Source organism: Emydura macquarii, unplaced genomic scaffold (assembly GCF_026122565.2).
Source record: "Emydura macquarii macquarii isolate MOO-44397 ecotype Brisbane River unplaced genomic scaffold, CSIRO-AGI_Emac_v2 contig_1045, whole genome shotgun sequence".
NCBI lineage: Eukaryota > Metazoa > Chordata > Testudines > Chelidae > Emydura > Emydura macquarii.
The window spans coordinates 16,211,137-16,234,745 of NW_027131182.1; the positions used below are offsets into that span (position 1 = coordinate 16,211,137).

At 40.7% G+C, this 23,609-nt stretch overlaps 1 long non-coding RNA gene across 1 annotated transcript in view; it reads right to left on the reverse strand.

Moving 5' to 3' along the window:
* LOC137151224 (uncharacterized) overlaps positions 1-20,469 on the reverse strand; it is a 60,564-nt gene extending 40,095 nt beyond the window's left edge. The window contains exons 1-3 of the long non-coding RNA XR_010919216.1: positions 19,457-20,469; positions 14,738-14,924; positions 5,215-5,624 (exon numbers count right to left, since the gene is read on the reverse strand). This is a non-coding gene — a long non-coding RNA (uncharacterized lncRNA). The remainder of the gene's footprint in view (positions 1-5,214; positions 5,625-14,737; positions 14,925-19,456) is intronic.
* Between the last annotated feature and the right edge of the window lie 3,140 nt (positions 20,470-23,609).

A 23,609-nucleotide genomic window follows, 5' to 3' on the forward strand; every position in this document is an offset into this window, starting at 1 on the left:
CATCATTCTGCAGGAAGCCTGGGGTAGCCAGTTCCAGGCTCAGCTGCAGGCCCTCTCATTTCTGACACATTGCACCCATACAGAAGGACTTTAGAATTTGTTTTGTTCCAGGAAGGAAAGTTGTCCAGGACACCAAAGGTGAAATCCTGGTCCCACTGAAGTCAATGCTAGCCTTGTCATTGACTTCAGTGGGGCCAGGGTTTCACACCAAACCTTTTTGGAACGTGTCTTCAGCTGCCACCATAAATGGGCAGAAAAGACCTTCATTTGACGTCTCAAGGACAGGAGAAGAGAATTTTGCCAGCCTATACTTTGACAAAGCATTAAAGCAGTGTAATAGCCGTAATCCAGGAAGAAGCCCCATCTTAACTATAATTTTATCAGAGATGAGAAGAAAGTCTCTAAACATTTGCTAATATGTTGGGACAAGTATCTTGTGTTTTAATTAGCACATACACAAACTTCACAAAGCAGAACAATATAGCACATTTAATGAGCCAGCATTCTCAAAAGACATAAAAGAAATAATGGAAATAACATTCCATTAGTTCACTTCATTCTATAGTGCTTCAGTGAAGTTGCTTTGTTCTTAGTACAATGAAGGTTGGAAGCTCTACAGTAGCTTTCTTTGAGTCATAAGTATGTTTGTTTGGGGCTCATTCCTCTTTGGTTTGTTTCTCTGAGGGGAAGGTACTAAAGAACAAGAACCAAAGAACACAAAAATTTGATCTCAATGGTGAAAAATTCATGTCTGGAAAATGTTTTCTTTTTATTAGTGTCAATATCTTTGAAAATTAAAGTTGAAATTGATTGACTCGGGACAAATATCCTTATGCTGTCTACAATGTGAAAAACCAGGGCTCTCTGCAAGAAAGTAACTTGCAGTACATGATGCTCTTAACTCATAGCAATTGAGATAGCGTTATACTGCTAAATTACTGTGGAAAGAAGTAGTGCCTGGGGTTTACTTTGATTTAAAAATATGTTTTTTGTATATTTGCAAACTTCTCAGATCACTTTATTGTTCATATCACAGAGAAAATTTTTAAAAAGCACCTCATACTTTTTAATCCTATTTGCTATGTACATCTTAAAGGTTTGTGAAGGCAGCCAAAGAGGAATTAAATGAAAAGTAAACATCTGAGAAATTAAATTTAGATTAGGGGAAAAGTGACAATATGAAAGAGAGAAAGACTGAAAAGAAATGCTGAGCTATAGACGAGACACAAATGAAGACTTAATAAAGAGATACTTGAGATACAGAATCAAGGCAATGTGGAGAAAATACTCAGCTCCTTTAGTGTGGATCCATTTTTATAAAACAGCTTACTGCATCAAAATAGAACATTATGGTGAGTCAAACACTTACATTATTACACTTTACAGACAGATTATAAAGCTAATCCTGCAAACTCTTACGCACGTGAATACTCATGTAGCTTTTATCATGGAACTATTCCATGAGTAAGAGTTTGTAAGATCAAACCCATTCTCTAGGCCTTCCTTATAGTATAATATAACATTCTATTGGTCTGGTGCTCGAGGGAGTTTTAAAGGTGAATTTGCACTTCTAAATTGAAAAATAATTTATAAAGCAAATATGTCATCAAAAACACTCTGGCAAAAAAAATTACCTTTCAAAAACTAGAACAAATCCAAACATTTTTCAAGTCCCATACTCAGCACCTTGTTTGATTAACCTCAGATTTACTCCAACATACATCTATTGCCTAAGGAGGGAGAAGTGAGGGGAGAATCAGGCCCATAGTCCCATCACCCTTTACATTGATGAACTCTGCACTCTTGCAAAACAGAAATTATTTGTAATCAAAAGAACTGACACACCAAATAGAGTGAGTTCCACACATCACAGCCAGCAGAACAAAAGCCTTGGGGCAGGCTAAGGCACAATAGCAGAGCCTTACAAAATGGGAGGTGCCAAGACACAGATTCACATCCACGTGCCCCTTACTAAGAAGGTCACTAATAGAGTCAGAGCCCTCAGGTTAAAACCTTGCGTGAGCGGAACTTCTTCTGCCACTCAGTGTGCTTTATAAAACTGGTTTATCAAGGGCCAAGTCATGCAACCATTTACATGTGAGTAGTTCCACTGAGCTCAGTAACATTACTCTTGTGCATAAAGTTATTCACATGCATTAGCGTCTGCAGAACAATATCTCTGTAACAAGTGCTCGGGAAGCAGATGATGCTCAGTTGCTGTTTTCCCTATCTGATCATCAGCTGAATCTCTTGTGCAATACTTGAGCCTGGCAGTTACTGTAACAGTAACTTCAGTCATTTCCACTTTCAAAAGGCCTTCCCTTCCTCTCAAGGGCTGGAATTTGTTTTGCAGTTTAGCGTATTTTATTTATAAATATTTAATTTTCATTTCCCTTTTTAAAAATGTGTTCTGAGTGGAAAGTCAGATGAATTTATTATGAAGTGTATTTATCTCAGTGATTCTTCAGAGCTCTGTTGCTTCTATTAAGCAACTAAGCTTCATTTGCAATTAAGTCTGCAAAACAAACTGTTGGGGGCCAAATTCAAGCTGTCCCCTATGCGTATGTAGGAAATGAAGCATACATTTAAGAGGCAGCTCTACTTTTACACCCTTCTTCCAGCTTCTCCAGAAACCATGAGATTCATACTCCAATGGAGTTGCAGAAAAGATATTGTGGGCTGAATCCTGGGGCTGAGGGATGTGGTCTGTGTATCCGAGTATTTAACTCTTAGATTCCCTACACATCTCACTGGGATTATTCATGCTCCTGGCAAAAGTAATCTTTGGGGCAGCTCTAAAGGACTGTAAGGATCCTCCCAGGCTGAGAAGAAGGGGCTGAATATTACTTTGCACTCATTTTAAGATAAAAAAAAGGTCTGAATTAAGACTTGCTTTTTTCTACTGTGCACAAAGGGACATCCTCCATGCAGATCATGATCTAAAAACACCAATTCGAATAAATGAGGTCATGTAAAATGAAATTGAGGCTGTAACATAAAAATCTGTAAGGTTTTAAAACATGAGCTCACGGGAACATATTGAAAAATTATAGATTGATGCAGAGAATGTTTAAAACAGAACGGAGAAAGAAAGGAAGATTGCACAAAAACAATGTGATAAAAAAATAACATAACCAGTCTTAAATACATAAGATTCAGTGGGTGAATGCAGGAGCCAGCAGGACTTCAAAATACATAGTAAAGATAAATTTGTTAACATATGATGTAGACATAGCGAACGAGTAACATTCAACTCACTGCTCACCAAAAGATAGATGGGTCACATGCCAAAAACAACACAAAATTCCTAAAGGAATAAAAAATACATGCAGAAAACACCGCAGAATAGATAATCAATGATGAACATATTCCAGAGGAGGCAACCCAGAACTCCGAAGGAGTGACAAAAGAAATAAGGGACCTATCTATCTAGCCCTGATTACAATACCTGAGCACCTATTTAAAGTATTTTGGACTGCACTTGGACCGTACCACCCATACTGACTTTTGCCATAAGGAACATATGGAAAACACCTGCCAGGCACATTTTTAATGTGTTGTGGCTTAATTATGGATAGTCACAGCATGAATTCACAAAAAGAAGGGCCTGCTAGTTCATCTGCTTTAAAACAGTTCTCATGATGTGACTGTCTTGGCTAATTACCTGTCTCTAATCATTTCCCTATCGGCCACTGGGTGACTCCAGGCACATCTGGATCTGATGGACTTTTTGTGTGTGTGTGTGTGTTTTAAATCCCTCTTTCAGCCATTTTTCAGATGAGCATTAGGAGTGGTTGACTTTGCATCAGTAAACAGAAGGAAGGAACATAACTATGCAGTGAATTAATGCACTTTTAGCATTAATTTAGAATTTAGACACAAAATTTAGAATTACCCAATCCAATTCAGAATCAAAATACCATAGACTAATGCAATGGTGAACACATCAAATACACAAGTTGAGCTGGGCCAGACTGAGTAAAGGCTGGCTTACTAGGTCTACCATCATCTGGGGTAGTGAGTCATATAGAAATGTATATGTAATCACAATAATAAGGAATTAACACAATAACTAGAAGACTTTATAAGCTTGTTTCTTTGCTTTTGACCACATGACTGAAATAGATGGTCAGTGTGTTAGACCTGCATGATCTCTTCAGCACAGGGTTTAGTAATTTTTGCCTAAGGAAGCCCTCTTTTTCACAACTACAATCAACTTTGTTTAAAAGCCTGATTTTCTCAATTCACCTTTAAAGGTTCAAAAGTTTTCAGATATACACAATCTCATACTTTTAAGAATCTCATTTTTAATAGGCGCAAAGTGTAATACAAATAGGAGTAAATGCCAGCAGTGAGCTTGTGTACAATGCATTTTTTTTTTTTTTTTTGTAATTCAACAAACTGCCACCATCTAGAAATAAAGTACATTAAGTAATGAAAGGAAAAACACTTTATAAAACATAATAGAACCGCAGCAGATGAAAATAGGGTATCATCTCTAGAGAGACATAACACAATGAGTAGAAAATCAGTGTGGGTGAGGTAATATCTTTCATCAGACCAATTTCTGTTGGTGAGAGACACAAGCTGGTCCAATAAAAGATATTATCTCACCCACTTTGTCTCTCTATTATCCTGGGACTGACATAGCTACAACTATACTGCTATAGAAAATCAGTGGCAGACAGTGGTATTGTGATATAAGATTCTGGAAGAAAGTCACTGAACTTGAAAAGTGAACCAAATGGGCTAATGTGACACTACTGGGATATCCAGAAGTGGAAGAGGTGGGAATCCAACAAACTTTGCATCAACTATACTTAAAAAATAACTCAATCTGACTGAAGAATGGAAATGGTGTACCGCTCAGAAACACAAAATCCCCTCCAACAGACAGACCATCCCATTGTAATAAGATTACTTAGATATATTGTAACATAAAAGGAAACAAAATAGATAAATGTACTATTGTAAAAATATATCTGAAAACTGACTTCAGTTATAAATCAGTTAAAAAAAACGGTGGTGAAAGCTGCTTTGACTAACTCATTTGAAGTGTCAGTGTGATCTATTATCTTAGGAGTGAGATGTGAGTTAATACTTCATAAATGTCTGCATTTATTTTAGACACAACCAATACTTGAAAAATGTCACATCTGTGTATTCAAATTACACCTGCATTCTTCCACAGGCAATTCTAAAATAGCCACTAACCTGCCACATTGTGATATTCCATTCAGCTAATAGAGCTTCCTCCTCCCCAGCCAACAGAGCTGGTTTAACGTGTGTGGAGGTACCAGGAATGGCATCACAGAAGTTCTAACATGATTTCCTCTTAGTCCAGGGGTAGCAGGGTACTCAGAACAGGTATCCGGTCCTATGTTGATAACAAATGTACACTTTCAAAATATTCATCATGATATTAATCACCTCATGATGCATCCAACATTTGAAGTTCCCTTGGTAGGAACTGCTTCAGAAATTGCTAAGGCCTACAGCATCTCACTGCACAATAATAATTTCTAGACATTAGCTACATGACCACAACATTAAGTCCTTGCACATTCTTGTGAGCTTTCAGTTATGTTCTCCTGAGGCTTAGGCTTCAGATCCTGACCTGTTTCCTGAAAGAAACATATTTTATTAAAGAAACACATTAAAGAGATCTCTAGGTGTTTTTGATTTTTAGGGTTTTTTTTTTTTGTTTTTACTGATGGGGTAATTTTACTAAACATAGCGTCCATTTAACGAAACAAAACTATTTAAAAGAGTCAGCAAATCTGGGAGACAGTGAAAGCAAACCACCCCAACAATTTAATACTCTATCAGTTAGCAAAATGCTCCTGGCAAACAGGTATTAACATTACCACCCAGAGGCTATTTTTAAAACATAGGAAATGTGAGTGTGCACAGTACACTACAATTAACATGATGCTCCAATTTGGAACACTAAAAATTCAACTATCACCACACTTTTTTCTGAACTAGTAGTAGTTTGAAACAAGATGTCTTGTTTGTGATGTATTTGCTGTTATTAATTATTATTATTATATGGAAACCAAAACTCATGATTTGCATAGTCCTAAAACTTTGGGAAAGGTTAGACCTAGAGCCAAACTCAACAATTAGGGACTGTTTTGTCAAAAACCAGGCTGTGGAGGATCAGGCCTAGTGTTTAGAACAGTGGCAGCCAGGCCAGGAACCAGAATCAGAGGAGTCAAGAGCAGGATCAGAACAAAGCAAGAGTAGGGCTGGAATAGGGCAGGGCTGGAGCAGATGTGGGAACAAGGCTTGAGTTGGAGCAGGCTAAGGCCTGTGAAATCTGTCACTGCTATGAGGCAGGGGAGAGTTCCAAGCCACAAAGTGACATTAGGCAGACTGAGCTGCTGTTTCTCCTGTGAAACTTATATACCTGCCCTGAGAGTCACTAGACCAGCTCCTGGTTTGTGGATCAGCTGGAACCTAGCACAGGAATGACGCCTCACTGCAGGTGGTTTAATCGGAGTCTAGTGCAGTGATGACTCATCACCTCAAACCATTTCGATTACTTGTGAAAACAGTACTTTACAAAGCACTGAATAAGATTGGTATTGCTCCAGAAAAGGACACCGAGTGTAACAAAGATGCTGCAAAAGATGAGACAGCAGTTCCAGTAAGGGAGGCTGATCTGTTCTCTGGCAGAAAAGCAGTGGGTAGAAAGCACATTGCAATGTCAAACTCTATGTGGCAGTTAGTCACATTACTTAATACATTACTAGAAGGTGCTCAGAAACTAAGGTGATGAGGGTAGTATACAAACCTAGCTAGAACAGAAATCACTGGTGACAGTGACTAGCCTAGAACAGGTGTATAGAAATAATGTGTGTAAAGGAGGGATTTCAGACATGAGAGAGAAAGGAGTTGGCGGATAGGAACTGACAGCATAAGAAGCAATATGAAAGAAAGTGGGAAGTCAAAAATGGAGGAAGCCCAGAAAGCAAAGGGATATCAGAGCAGAGAGGAAAGCATAGGAAAAGTTCTGCAGGACATTAAAAATAAATATGAGGAACTTGCACTTGTAACAGTTAAGACATACAGTCCAGTCAGTGAAGGGATTCAAACCTGCGGTGTCACTATCAGAGCAGTAAGATGATGACTTTGGCAGTGGAGGTTTGGCTAGACTGGAGAGTTGAGAAGTGAGGCAGCTAGAGAAAGAAAGGTGACAACAATCAAGGAGAGATATTGTGAAGAGTTTTAGCAGTGAGGACAGAGAGGAAAGGATGGCTTCTGGAGATAATCTAGGGGAAGATGTGTCAGGATTAGTGGGTGTAAGGGAAGAAAAGAGGAATCAAGAGAAAACTGAGGTTATGAGACTAAGAAATAAGCTTTATCCAATGACTGTGCTTCCCTACATGCCCCTTTGGTATTTTTTCCTCTTACAACCACTTCCATACTTTCACATTTCAGCGCTGGCAAAGACCTTCCTCATCTTGTCCACCACACCATATCTGTTTCCTTCACATGCTTTATCCTTTCACAACCTCACCAACACAACACTCCTTCATATCAACCAAATAAAATCTAAATGAATAATAATGTTAAAAAACCAGGGACCATGATTGTACCTTCCTGAAACAAGCATCCTCAGAACAGTTTGTGTAAGCTTTTCTACCTGTTAGCTGATACTACCTGTGATGCTAGGCCAGAAAAAAAAATCAAGCTACTTTGCAAATTGCATGGCCCAAATCTGACCTTTAAAGACATATTATAGGAAAATACAAATGGTAGTGAGGGTCATTCCTTACAAGTAGATTAGAGCTTTGATATGCAACTGTATTGTTGATAGTTATTTGATGTTGTTTACATATCTCTTGTTAGAGGTTAACAATGTAGATAAATTGCTTTTCTGGCTATCACAGTTCTATTGATTAAGAGTTCAAAAGGAACATATGAACATTTAGATGGAACTTTAATGTAACAATATTATTGTTTTTATTTCCCTTTGAAGTTTAAGTAGTAAATGCCTGTTAATGGTTGTAAATGGTCAATTACCTTGTACTAATGTCACTAGTGACCAGTGTGCACAGGACACAGGAGATGATACTTTGAAGTCACAAGTAATCACCTATTGATTGTTCAAGGAGGTACCTATTGTCAAGAAGATATCGGTCAGCCTTCATGGATTTATAAAAGACTCTACTGGACTGATCCTTTTTGTCTCAAATCTGTCCAAACTTGTCAGGGAAAGTTTGGATCGCAAGATTGGGATCCCAGCATCAGCCTGGAATCACCCTGCTAATTCTCATGGGAGAATTTGAACAAGCTTTTTACATGGATCATTTAGTCTTCATTTCTCTGGACTGGATTTCTAACAAAGAAGCTCTAAGCAACAACTAATTTGGGTCCAAGCTGTCTGGGTAATTTCAGAGACTTTGCAATTTAAGAACTTTGCAACTCAGTTATCATCTCTACTTTGAAACTGACCTAAGAGATTTATTTTCATCTGTGTATGTATACTGACCTTTTAACCATTACTCGCTTTCCTTTTTTAATAAATATTAGTTTAGTTAATAAGCATTGTCTTTAAGCATGTATTTGGGTAAGATCTGAAGTATTCATTGACCTGTTTGGTAATGTGTCCAATCCTTTGGGATTGGTAGAACCTTTTTTACATATGATGGATAAAGATTTTTCAGTAATCCCCATCATATTTGACTTGGCTGTCTGGATGCTAGCCAAAGGGCTAGATAGCTTTAAGGAATCTATTTTTTTGTCTACGGAGTGACCAGTGAGGTCATTAGAAGCTGCTTATAGCTGGCTTGGTATATCTTATGGAAGAAAAAACACCAATATTTAGGGCTTTGCCTGCCCCATTCTTTGCCGTTTGCCCTCTTTAAGCTATCTCAGTGTGGCTTCCCTGGAGGCCAACATCATGCCGCCTCTTTCATATTGTAATTAATTTAGAGTGCAAGTGTCTGTGAACAAGGACAATGGGCTAAATCCTCAGCTGATGTGGACTGGTGTAGCTCCATGACCTCAGCTGATTTGCACCACCTGGGGATCTGGCTCAGCCTGCTGGTTTCATGTACATGGGAGCTCTATGCAGTCTGGGTTGCAGCATTCTATGGCATACGTGTCCATGAAATGAGACACATTACACACATTCTTTACAGCTGCGATGTTGTCATTACCAGCTTGTCCTCTGTTCAATTGGCATGGTTGGAGTTTATTTTAACAAGTATATTCGAGAAATGGAAGTAGGGGAGCAGCTGTATGTAAAAAATTAAAGAGGCTGCAAGGTGCCATGACCCCCTGAGATTTCCAGAGGCCAGGGCCATCCAAAGAGAGGCTCTGCTCCTCCCTTCCCCCTTCTCAGTACCTCTACAGGGGTTTCCCATAGCACAGAGGTGCTTGGTGCACAGCTTAAATTGATTCTGAGGTTTATTTGCTTTTTCAGGGAAATGCCTGCTTATTTCCAGGGTAGTATAGTGCACCTGCCCCCATACTCCACTCCCATACCCTACAGAGCTCTTCCAGATGGAAACAAACACGGGGAGTAAACAGAAACAGTGCAATAGAAAGAGCACTCACCTCCTGCCTGATACAGAGCCAGGGAGAGCCCACACAAGGTTTCTTGAGAGACAATTCAGGCCCTAATAATCAATCAGGTTTTTGAGAGCCATTCTGCAAACTATGGGGAACTCAACAGCACTGCATTGTATAACACAGGCCTAAACCTTTATGTGTATTGAGTGAAATCTGAGCTTTTAACACATGATACCCAAACAGTTACTGCTACATGGAGGAGCTGGATCCTCTGAGGGCTTAGCCAAAAATAGTTAGAGAACAGATCATCTTGTGTCAGTCTGAAACATGTGCACACATGTAAACTCAGTGTTATGCCTAGCTACTAACTTCAGAGAGAAAAGGGCAGAGAGACAGCCAAGATACACAAGTCAAGGGTTATCTTTTGAAAAACTAGATTCCTTTTGGCAGGTGGAGGTTCAGGCTGTCGCAATCAAAGGGTGTGTTTAGATGCTAAAGCTACCATTTATAATGAAACAAACATCCCTCACCCACATGTCAAACATTCTGACTGCCTCTCCTCCACTGAGAGGCTTTAGGGCTGGTGAAGAAAACAGCTTCAGAAATCAGATTTTTATACCCTTTTAATCGCGTATGTCTGCCTCGCTTTCTAGAGAGAAAATGAAGCTCATTTTGGTTTGAGTCTCTTATTTGGCTGTATTACAACATCTAGGCTTGGTCTACACTTCCGGTGAAATTCAGCAGCAGTCAACAGGAGATACGCAAGCTACGGAGAGCCACTTGCGTGTCTCCTGTTGACTTCCTAAATTCTAAATAGCATGACGTCCCCACTATTCTCTGCCAATGGGAAATGCCTTCCCGTCAACATAACATTAATCTTTTTGCAAAGGTGGATTTATTCAGTCAACTTCCTGATTGATTAAGCAGGTCTCCACTGCCACTCAATTGATCCCGCAAAATCGATCCAATGGCACCAACAGTGCCACCATGAGTGAAGACATACCCCTAGATATTGCAATGATTGACAATATAGATAAATACCAGTCAGGCATTTTATTAAGGTTCCATTAATAGATGGTTTGCAAATGGTTCATCTGTGTTCTAATAAATGGCTAATCTATTGTTATAGAGTGCAATATATCAGTAGGTTGTTTATAACTGTCTAGAACACAAATGGTATCTTAATATAACGCACAATCTAAATATCTTAAAACAGAAATAAAGCTAGATCTATCTGGCAAGGCTGTCTGGTCAGTGGGTAGGGCACTGGATTGGGACTCAGGAGACCTAAACTATATTCCTGCCTCTGCCACTGATCTGCTGTGTCACTTTGGATGAATCACCTGTTTCTCCTCCCATCTTTTGTCTGTCCCGAAGCAGAGTCGTGTGTAAGTCAACAGCTTGTCCCTCTCATCAACAGAAATTGGCCCAATAAAAGAGATTACCTTACCCACCCATCTCTAGTCTATTTACACTGTAATCATTCTGGAGCAGGGACAGTCTCTTACTGTGTTTGCATGGTATCTCGCACAATAGGGGTCCCAATCTTGGTTGGGGCCTCTTGGCAATATTGTCATGCTAATAAAAAATTATATCTAGGTATTTATTTGTTATATATGAGTGTGATTTTACAACTTATCTAGGACGTCTTTGCATCTTCCTAACGTCGATTATAGTATATTGTAACAGTAAAGTAGTAATTTTGGTAATATCAGTGTCACACATAAGACGAGACTTTTAGATCCATTATCTACCTCTGATTTATTTTGAGAATAATGAATTTTTAATTAAAACAAAAAACAATTTAAACTGGCATCTTTGGATTTAGATTCAGAGTCAGTGTAGGGGGAAAAAATCCTTAACATTTGTCTAGGAAGTGAAAGGATACAACCAGACTTTACTTTACAAGCATGACTGACTCAGATATAATATTTAAAAAAGAGAGCAAACATATAGTCACATCCACCACAGTGAAAACTCTGTCTGAGTGACATTAACAGCGAGCACAAACCGGCTGTGAAATTATTTCCATGGACATGACTTAACCTAACTGTAGTTACAAGAGTCTTAAAGGGGTACTTAAAACTTTTGTTTTTCAGAGAAAATTAAATTGGGATTCAAAATTAACACGATAGATAGGACTCATTAGTTCATGCTTTTGAATCACTTAGACTATGTGCAATAAAGCACTAAGTATTAATTATTTAATTAAGTGACATTATTTGTAGCACCTAATATTCATGAACTAGGACCTCTGTTGTACAAACAGAGAGAACAATCTAAGTACATGACAAGAGACAACAGATGGATCCTGACAGATTGGGGGCGGGGAGAGATATAAGGCAGCAATTAGACAATACTGGTGGCAGTTAGTGGTCTGACCACAGCAGCAGCTTAATCATTGTCAAGTTTTTTGTGGATGTCACGGTGAAGGCAAGTTTTGAGGAGAGATTTGAAGAAGGATAATGATGTAGCTTTCCAGATTTTTGCAGGCAGTGCTTCCCAAGTATGAGGGGCAACATGGGAGAAAGCACAAAGGTGCTTGTTTGAAGACTTAACAAGTGAGCAATGAACGCTAATCTTGTGGGTCGAAGAGGAGAATGTCAACAGCTCGATAGTAAATGAGAAATGCTACACAGGGTGGGGATTGAAAGTGAAAGGCCTTGAAAGTGAAGACAGAGGCTTATCAGTGGCTGTGCTGAGTCTATGTATGCACAGAGCTAGCCCAAGATTTTGCAGAGACCTGTGTAGCATTAAGTGCAGCAACCCATCCAGCTTCCTATTGTCAGGCTCTTAGAGCACCCCCACCCTTTCCCTCTAAAGCCAGAATTCCTATTGGACCCAGCTATGTTAACCTTTGTGAGGTGCTGTAGAGGGCACACTGGCTGCCATCAAAGCAAAGCCTGAGTAAGAAGGCTTTGCGCTATAGTGGCACAGAGAAGGCTTGCAACCTACTCTCTCCTCTTAATCAAAGGGTAGGGCACAGGGCTGCTCTGCTGATACTAGCACTTATCAGGAACAGTAAGAGCTGCCTTTGCCCTCTTCTTCCCTCATCTCTTTTGAACCAGTGGAACTGAACTTTGGAGCCAATCTTGTTCCCAGCTCAGTGACGCAATATTGGGGGTGGGGGAAGGAGATGAATTATCACCCCTACCCAACCCACACAGTGGCAGCAGTTCCACGCCACAATCTCTTCTCCAATTCCTCAGGATATGGATTTAATAAACATGCTCTACCGGTGGACCAGCTCAGCTGTTTTCTTCTGCTTTTTAGGGACTGCATGCCCACAGATAATGGTGCCTACATCCTTGTTTGCTGCTTAAACTTCGAGGAAGGAGCTCACCAGCAACTGGGATAACAGGACATGCTGGAGGGCATCTGACTGCAGCTGTAGTCTGGGACCAGACACCCCCAAAAGTAAAAGCCCACTAGAAGCAATCACCCCATCCCTATTGTGCATATAGGGTTGTCTGAAACTTCTCTAAACAGACTGAATAAATATGTTCAAATTTATGCATTAAATATAAAACATTTCAAGTTATATGAATTTTACCAGCTGCCAAATGAAGTTCAAGGACTATACCGAGCTCATAACAGCACCATGCTGATGATGGAACTAGTCTCAGCATATGAAGCAAAATGTGGAAGTCACGTGAAATGTCTGGTAGCAGAACAGAAATGGGAATTTACGTTGAACTTGGCTGCCTTTTCCAGTGCCACCTTGGGAACATGTTACAGTGTGCCTAGCAATACATTCCTGTGTGTTCATTTGGTAAGCTCACTCTGCTGCAGCTTGTTTTTATTGCCCTAATATCCCAGTATAGGGAGGTTAGAGTAAGTAATGTTACTTTTCTTGATCATTTTCTCAATACACCTAACTTCCTAGAGGATAAACTACCCTCTGCTGGAGCAATGGAGAGTCTACATGCAACGAATGGTTTTCTTAAAGTAGAGAAAAACGTTGCAACAGAGTTTAATCCAAACTACTCAGCAGTTCCTGATACAGTTTGCCTTTTGCTACAAGCTGAATAAACCCGGTGTTTGTTCCAGCTATTTTCAGCCAGTATCTTCTCGGTAAAAGGTAACTGACTCACCTAATGCATGAGTCACACTCCCATAGACTTAGGCATTCTCAAATAAGTACAAATAGCTTCTATAAAAACCAAGCAGGCCTGCTGACTTAGTAACAATACTTCGTAACATTCTGATTTTAGGAACATGTTCCTTTTGCAGCCCAAGAGACTTTGGGAGTAATGTGGGAAGTAACATATTGTGTATCATGCAGGATTTAGTGTTACAGTGGCCCTTGAAATCATTGTACAAAGTGTTTGTAGAATGATTGTGATTAAGTGTTTATAAAAGGGGGGAAATCCTGCTCCCAGGGCCTATCTTGAGAAACTCAGCTGGGAGCTGGGGAATTCTTCGAAGGAATGTGGAGAGAAATAATGCTTCCACCAGTCCATGAAGCTGCCACAGAGCTGCACTAGAACTGCTACTCCAGCCTAAAAGCTAGAGTAGCCTCTACAGCCAGTCACATAAGAGCAAGGACCAGAAAATCCTTGTAAATACAGCTCCTTCAGCTGGCCATCACCCTATGCCCAAGCTGGTCTTCATGCTGTGCATACTTGGTAGAGCCTAAAAGAATCCTGCCCTCCTTTCACAAAGGAATCACACCAATTCTGCTGTAGGCAAACTCAGTGAACCCTCCATTAACATGGAGAACTCTTTGTGCTTTTCCTTACTACAAAGAGAGACTGTCTAGAGAGTCCTGCGCATTCGCCAGCACAGAGTTGGAGATGTAGACCAGAGCCAGGGCTTTCCATGAAGGCGTATGCTTATTTCCCAGGAGCATTAAGTGAAAAAATGAACCCTAACGTGAAAGACCAAGCTAATGAATATAACGTAAATGTTATAGTAGGATCAGCTTAAGGAGACTTTAAGGTCATCTTCATTAATGGTTTCCTGACTCCAAAAGCCTGATTCTCAACCTGTGAAGATCCACTGACTCCACTGGGGCTGCACAGGACATAAAACAGAGTTAAATTTGGTCCAGAGCTTTTAACAATACTTAAAAAATTTCAACTTGATTCTTTCAAATGGAGTAAAATAGTTGGAGCTCTTTCTTTCATAGACCTTGGCAGTCTAATTATCCCATCCCACGGAAAAACTCACAGGAGAGGAAAAAGTTACATGTTTGATTGATGTTTCTGACCTGAAGTCTTTGAATTGAAGGCAGCCTCACAGAACAGGAAGTGAAGAAGATCCATGGGAAACAGTCCTCAACTCTGTAGATCCCTAATCCAGCCTCTGGAGCAAATGACCATCATCATGCCCTGCCTGCATGGCTCCCTCCTATGCCATGCTGCCATTGGTTCTTCCCCTACCACGGCTGTGATATGCTGCAACCACAAGGAGATGGTTAAATAAAATGAAATAAATGCAATTGTCTGATTTAAAAAATCCTGGAAAAAAATAACCATCATTTTTTCAGATATTAATGGACACATTTTACACTAAAGCCTATCATGAAAACAGGCCATTATTTAAAAAATAAATAAATCACATTCATTGACATCAATGGATCTGTGACCGTTCATACCTGAAGAGAATTTATCCCTTAATGTGTTTGTCAGAATGGACTGTGAACTGACATACCTAGTGTGCATCACTAATTAGTTAATATTTTGCACAGCACTTTGAAATAGCAAGAAGTTATGTTAAATGTTAAGTGTTATTATTATTAGTCTTAGTTCATTACAATAATATATATGGTGCTGTAATCGGAAAGGAACACACCATTGCCAATGCCAACAAACCATACAATACACAATACGTTTTTAAAGGATTTACCTTTGTTTACAAATAGATCTGGGAGCTACAGCTGAGCAAAGGGATAATGTAATCTATACAGTTCCACGCCAATTGACAGAGGACAATTCATTAAAGGAATGCAACTTTAACTGCTAATGTACATAGATACTTTTCCCAGGTTCATTTTATGGCTTTTTAAAGACATTTGGTTGTGCGGTTTTTCTTTAACATTTATTTTAAGAAGTGAAAATGAGTACAGCTGCAGTCACAAAAATCAATTTCAAACAACGCTAAAATTCACTTAACACAGCATAAAGATTAAAAAATGACAGAGATGTGAGGAAGAAATAATGCCATTAACACAAGTGACAAGGTGCTATGTAATACACTATTGACCTATACAGGCAAAAGGAAATTAATAATGTTTGTGTTATAGCAAATGTATCTTCTGTCTTAGGTATGTAAGTTTCATTCAAATGACAATCACACATTTCCTCTGTGGTTCATGTTCTGCTTCATCTAATAGATGTTTATCCATATTTAAAGATAGAGGGACAAAACCCCAGCTATTCAGAGCAGCGAGGAAGAGGAGGCAAAAGTGGCTTTAAGGTGGCCTCAAACTATTAGGAACAGATTTGGGCTTGGGTATAATTTAGAGAAGCCTTGGAACTGCATTAAATTGTGCCAGCTGGTGACAGTCCTCCAAGGGACTCTTTCCCCAGAAAGAATCATTGGAATGCAGCAGTGTACCAGCCATGCCTGCTCATCTGATCATGGTTTGGCTGGCTTTCTACACTACTTTAGAAGGAGCAAAAAGGAACCTGCAAGGAGAGGGCATAGTCACCCAGAGATTCCCCCTCTGGAGGAGGGGGAATCCCCAATGCACAAGATCTGCTGGAGTAGGTGTCAAGATCTATATCGTAAATTACTATGATTGATTGATTCCAGAAGAGACAATATTACTATGCTGAGTATGTTTTGGCAAGAAAAATGATGAATGATGAACATACCATAGGTTTTGAAGTTAAAATTTTTACCTACTTACAATGCTGTATTCATTCAAATGTAACACAGGATTTCCCAGCTTCTTTTATATGTGTTTTCTAGTTACTCTTTAAATGCACTTTTCCTGCCTTTTGATGAACCAAAGAAAGACTATTACATAAGATCTGATTCAGAGTAGTATTTCCATACTCTGTTATTTTTTACATTGTATAACAATTTTATTTCAGCATCTAGGCTCAACTTCAGTAATATTCTGTATCACTGTCGTACTTGTTTTTCTAAAAATAAATAACCTTTTGATATATAGGAAAAGGAAAGGAAAATTATGTTTATATATTAGAACTAGTTCTACAAATATTACAAACAAAAAAAGGGAAAATAAACTTTCCATAAACCAAATTTTACATGTCAGGGACCTGTTTTTTCAAAGTAGAAAGCAATTCATGAGAGTTACTAAGCACCCTTAGCATTTAGGGTAAGTCTTCACTGCAGAGTTAACCCAGACTCTTAGCCCAAACTCCCCAACCAGTCATATAGAAAAATCTCTGACCCAGGCTTGGGGGCACTTTAAGCCGGGACTAGCTTATTTGGCTGGGGGTATTTGTTAGAAAAGGGGCACCAGTGCAACTTGGGCTGGAACCCACCCATTTTGTAGTGAGAATTTAGGCAACATCACTTGAGGGCTGATGGTCCTCAAATGCCTTCCCACACTTCACCTCAAAGGACAGACAAATTATCTATCCTGCAATTGACTGGAAAAAAATCCTAGAGCATCTCAGAACAAAGAAGCAAGGGATGTGCCCCCAGACACATACGGTCAAGTGCAGAAACAAAACAGTGAGGACACAATCAAGTGGGTAGGGTTTTGCTCTGGAGGATGGTTGCACCCAGCCTAACCTAACATGGGTGCTGAGACCTGAGTCTCAAACTCCAGGGTTAACTGTGCAGTGAAGACATGTCCTTAGGGTACATCTGCAAAACAAAACCCTGCAGCACTGAGTCTTAGAGACTGGGTCAACTGATTCAGTCTTGTGGGGCTTATGCTACAAGGTTAAAATCGCAGTGCAGATGTTCCTGCTCAGGTTGGAGCTCAGACTCTGAACCAGCAGGGCCTGGGGCAGGGTGGATTCAGAGCCCAAGTGGGAACGTCTACACTGCTATTTTCAGTCTCGTAATGGGAGCTCAAGTCAATTGACCCAGTCTCTGAGACATGCTGTCACAGGTTTTTTGTTTGTTTGCAGTGTAGTACCCTTAGGTCAGTGGTTCTCAACCAGGGATACATGTACCCCTGGGGGTATGCAGAGGTCTTCCAGGGGGTACATCAACTCATCTAGACATTTGCATCATTTTACAACTGGCTACAAAAAAAGCACTAGGCAAGTCGGTACAAACTAAAATTTCATACAGACAATTACTTGTTTGTATTGCTCTATACACTACACAGTGAAATGTAAGTGCAATATTTATAGTCCAACTGATTTATTTTATAATTATATGGCAAAAATGAGAAAGTAAGCAATTTTTCAGTAATAGTGTGCTGTGATGCTTTTGTATTTTTATGTCTGATTTTGTAAGCAAGTGTTTTTAAGTGAGGTGAAACTTGGGGTATGCAAGACAAATCAGACTCCTGAAAGGGGTACAGTAGTCTGGAAACGTTGAGAACCACTGCCTTAAAATCTTCAGTGGGAGCTGAGTGTGTGCAGTGCTTCACAGCACTGGGAGATTTTCAAACTTCGCTGGTCAACGTCGAGTACCTACATCCATATTTAGGTTTCTGTGGCCTGATTTTCAAGGGTGCTGACTATTAGCAACTTCTATTGAAATGTTTAGCGTTGCTGGAAAACAAGCTATCTGCTCTGGTGCCTAAAAATGGATTTTGGTGCCAAAGTCTCCCGTCCTACAAACTGTTACACAGGTGCTCAACTTCACACACATTGGATTCAATCAGCCTACTCCCCTGAATATAGTTAAGCGCCCGCATAACTATTTCCAGAGTTGGAGATTAAATTTGGACACCCACATTTAAAATTTTTGGCCTTTATATTTTACTAGATATTTAGAGGCTGTCAATCTTCAATAAAAACTAAAATTGATCACATACAAAAAAGACATGATGCTAGGAGCCACAAATATTTTCACCACTGGTGTCCTAACAGCAGGTTCTGGGTTTCATTTCTGCTGAAAATGCATGTGGTGGATACATCCTAGTTTCTCATGAACATTTTGTCCATGTTGCAAAACTGCCAGACAATTTTTTTAATTGGTCTCTTTGTTCCTGAGAAGTCAAGATCAGTATTGTAGATCTTGATTCAGAAACAATAGCAGGCTGTAGGCAGATGCCTAAATAGCATATCTGCTTACACTGCACCTCGCTCTTGTTAGTGCAAATAAGCTTCTAACTTCCATCAACACCAAAAATCAGAATGAAAGTTTGTTTTGGTTATTTTTTAAAGGAGCATACTAGGAAGGTAACTAGAACTAAAATGCAAATATATTATTCCAATTATTATACATGACAATCAGGTTATTTCTTGCTATCAAGCAGATGGCCTTACATTTTCAACACCAACACTGAAGCTCCAACAGCAAAAACGTGCACTTGCACAAATACACATCCATCGATTATAATACAAAGCCAGAAGGGACCATTATGATCATCTAGTCTGACTGCCTGCATAACACAGACCAAAGAATCTTAACTAATAATTTACACCAAGCCTAGAATTTCTGTTTGAGCTATAGCATACCTTTTAGAAAGATATCCAGTCTTGATATAAAGATTGCAAGTGATAGAGAATCCACCAGGTCACTAAATAAGTTGTTCCAATGGTTAATAACCCTCAATGTTGGAAATCGTCACCTTATTTATTGCATGTGGCAGTCAGGCAATTGTGTATGCAAATAGATATTTGAGAGTATTTGATTTATTGTTCTCAAAGTGCAGCTGGCATTGGAATTACTAGCAGGTGCATAGGTACTAATTTTTTTCTAGTTTAGCTCTTGATCCAAACAAAATCCTTTTTAAAAGTTACTTATTATCTCTGCTGCTTTTTATTCACTATATTATATTTAGTCACTCTAGTGATTTCCAGACAGAAGACTCTCTTGTGGTTACCTGTTTCTGTAACGTGTGACACTGTCATTGTCATGTTGCAAGTGGAATTTCTGATGATTGTTCATGTTGCAAGCGGAATTTCTTCCATTTTTCAGTTTTCACTTTAAGCATCTTCTTCTGCAGTTTGTAAGTCTTTTGTGTGGTTATGATTTTTATCTTGACTAGTATTTTGAGGAATCAGAACACTGAGTTCAAAAGGAAATTCCAGTTTGGTTTCAAGCTTACTAAAACTTTGAAATTATTTAAATACTTTGTAAGTCTTCACATAATGAATACACAAGATAGACAGAGCAAATCTGTGTGTAATCTGTCTGCTATTTTATGACTTTTTTTACTGTGCTGTCACATGAGATGGTCTAGTAAAAGAACAATATTCATTTGAGAAGCTGATTTTCATATCCTTGAATTCAAAAGTATATATCTGATGGCTTTTCAGTCACTTCTCTTATTTCTCCTGCATTTTACAAACTGTTTTCATACATTTCTTATGAAACATGGGGTAATTGTACAAGAAAACTGACGTGTGTGTGTGTGTGTGAGAGAGAGAGAGAGAGAGATGAATGATAACCAGAGTTGAGGCAACCATCTCAACACCTCACATGATCAGATCAGTAACAAGCAGGAAGTGAAACAGAGAGGAAACACTAAAGAACAAACTGTTTTCCTCTGCACTTAGATTCTATAAATGGACTCTGTGCAGGGGGTCTCTGTTGGTCAGGGGAAACAGGATGACTTCTACTCCTGCATTGCTTTTACTTTAAGGCCTCTTTATGCTGACAGAGCAAAAGTCTATTGAGCAGGCAAGTATAATCTTGCAAGGGTAAATTAGGGGCTTCTGTATTCTTGAGGGGGGGTTTTGTGCACTAATATTTGGTCCTATGTTAATATTAAAAATCAAATGAAAAAGCTATTACAAAAATAAGAAAAACAGTCCCTATGCTATGCCTTAATTTTAAAATATTTTTGAACTGTTTATAAAAGACTTTATCAATTTGCCTGGTCAATTAGGCAAATCGTGCACACCTTCACACGCACCGTTATTTTTCTCTGCTGTGACAGTATAGCATTTTGCTATTAGACCTTAACAAGGAAAGTTCATTTATTTTTTTACTCGATTTTGCAGGTGCAAAGGAGGAAAAGCTATCACATTTTTAACCTGAAAAGCATATAAACAGTTTAATGTGATGTTTTTCCAAACTGGAAGATGGACATCAGGTTAGTCTCAGCTATTTAGTTCTATAAAGTGTATCAGTGAAAAGCTTTCTATTTATTTCATGCCAGACTGAGAGCACTAGAAACTGAAGTGACTGAACCACAAAATATGCTCCTTCCTACTACACAGACATGAGTGCAGACTCAACACTGAAAATGTAAGTCTTCTATCTCCAGAAGCATGTCCCACTCCAACACATAAACATTCCCTCTCTCTCTCTCTAACACACACCCTCTACTGTGTCAATGTGCCTTAATCTAAATGGATAATAAAGCAAAATACTTTTTTACACAATTCATAATTAATCTGAAGGAATTCATTGCCATGTTTTAGAAAGGCCAAATTCACAGTAGGATTCAAAAAAGGATTAGACATTGATATGGTAATAATGAGAACATCTAGTTACTAGATACTAGACCAGCTGCTCTGCTCCAGTACAGCAGCTCCCATGTTTTTAACCCTGACCTGGAAGTACTAGCTCTTGTCATTAATGCCTCTCTGCTGAGAGAACTAACATGAGCTCCGGTTGTGGTGGTGATTTTTGTTTGATTTGTTTCTCTGTGTCTGGACACTTTTGCACCAGGAACTCTATGACCATCAGCTCCTTTCACAAAGGTCACCAGATAGCCACCATGTGGCAACGGTTTTTGTCCATTACCACCCTGAGCCAAATTTGAACTAATTACCCTTTAACATGATCAATCCCCTTACCAATCCTCCGTGCCATCCAGTTCTCCTGATCATGATAAAACAAGCTCTTCAAAGTAATGTATAAACCCTTTCCCCACATGCATACACGCCCACCGTTTCTGGGTTTAGTAAATATTTAAGTAATAAAGTACTCATGCCAAAATACAGATGCCATGCTGTGGAGAGATCATCTTGTGGCAGTAACAGGAGGAGCACTCTTGTATGCCACAAGAGACAACTGCAGTGGGGTTTTGTTGTTTTGTACTCTGGGATGTCATTTCACTTTTCTTGCACTCATACTCTTGATTCTTAGAAACCAGGCCAGGTAAAATCTCTTTTAGTAGCTTGTCAGTAATAAACAAGAGGTTAGATCAATTTTACATGGCAGACACTTCCTTATATAGTAAAGGACTGTGGCATCACATCACCTCATTGCAAAGCACATCATTACCTCCTCTGCACACCTTCAGTTTAGACATTGCCCTGGAGGGGGAAGAGATGGGACTTCTCCCAAAGTTCCATTCCAGAAATTTGTGAGGCTTTTATGATAAACACTGCTGAGCAAACTGCCAGTGCTTTGTAAAAAGAAACTGCTCTTGGGAGGTCCTGCCCCAATAAGAGGGCCCTTCACTGCCTGATCCTGCAAGGTGCTGAGGGCCTTTCACTCCCATTGGGAGTGGAGGGTGCTCAACAAGGCCCCTGAGTTTGCATTTCAAGTTTTCTCCCTATAGGTACAAGACCCCAGATCTGATTTAATTATGCAATTTCTAGAAGTGGGGAAGCCAGAAAAACTTCCCCCAACTGTGGAGTCATGACAGAACCATACAGAAAGGACTTGAGAGAAAATACATCCTATGTGGCTTGGCTGGGAAGCTACTGAACATATAGAGCAAAGAAACAGAGCTGAGAATGGGGGTGGGCTGGCCTGGGATACCTATTATGCCAATTGCATCCACCCTAAATGGTCTCTACAGTTTCCTGTCTCTTAAAGAATGCCTCTCAGTCGCTCTGCACCATTCAGTCCCTTTGCGTCCCTCCAACCCACTCACCCTAAAGTCAGGCCAGCAGCTGCCTCCCTCTGAAGTGCCAACTATGGTGCTTCACAATGCATACTGCTGGGATGCACCACACTGACATAGGGTGACCAGATGTCCCAATTTTATAGGGACAGTCCTGAGATTTGGGGCTTTGGCTTATATAGGCGCCCATTACACCCCACCCCCATCCTGATTTTTCTCACTTGCTGTCTGGTCACCCTTTGCTGACACCTCACACAAAGGCAGCCTGGCCTCTTCATCCTGCGTATCAGCATGTGGATATCTCCTGTCCCATCACCAGGCCCCTACCCTCCACTGGCAGTGGCTCCCGCACACTCATTCATCCTTCTCCTCCAGCTCCCTTGCTCCACTTCCCCATGTCCTACAGGGCCGTACTGCTTTCCTCCTTCCCTCCTGAGAGTGGCTCCTGCCCTTGAGTCCCCTTCTCTTCCCACGCTCTTTCCTCAGCCCAGCCCAGCCCAGCCCAGCTCTGCAGCGTGGCAGTGGGGCTCTCAGGACAGAGAATGGGATGTCACTGGACATGGCCTGTGCCTGCCACATCCATTCACCGCTCCAGTGTCTGTCCCTACCTCCCCCACCGCTGGCTGAGCCAATCCCCACCTCCTGTTGCTGCTGTCCCGCACCGCAGGGGTCACTCTCCCCTGCCCCCAATGTTCTAACATTCTGCCCAATCCCCCTGTGGTTTCCCTCCTCCACCCCCAATCATCAGACCCCCCCAGTCCTGTACCACCCCCTGGTCTCTGTCTTCAGCCCCCCATTCCCAGTGCCCCCCGGCTCAGCTCCTCTCAAGCCCCCTGCTGCCTCAGCCCCACTCTGGTCTCTCCCCCCAGCTCCCAGTGCCCCCCCATGCCCAGCCCCACCACCACTCTGGTCTCTCCCCCACAATCCCCAAGTCCCAGTGTCCCCCTGCTGCCTCAGCCCCACTCTGGTCTCTCTCCCCCCTGCCCCCAAGTCCCAGTGCCCCACCCATGCCCAGCCCCACTCTGGTCTCTCCCGCAGTGCCCCGCCCGCCCAGCCCCACTGCGGTGCCGCGTCCCCCCACGCCGGCTCTGACAGAGCCCCGGAGCGCAGGGATCTATGCAGCGCGCCCCGCTCCCAGCAGCGCCTTCAGCGGCGCGGCGCCAGGCTCTGCCCGCACAACCTGCAACTCAGCCCGGCGCCCGCGCCCATGGCGCTGCTGCTGCTGCTGCCG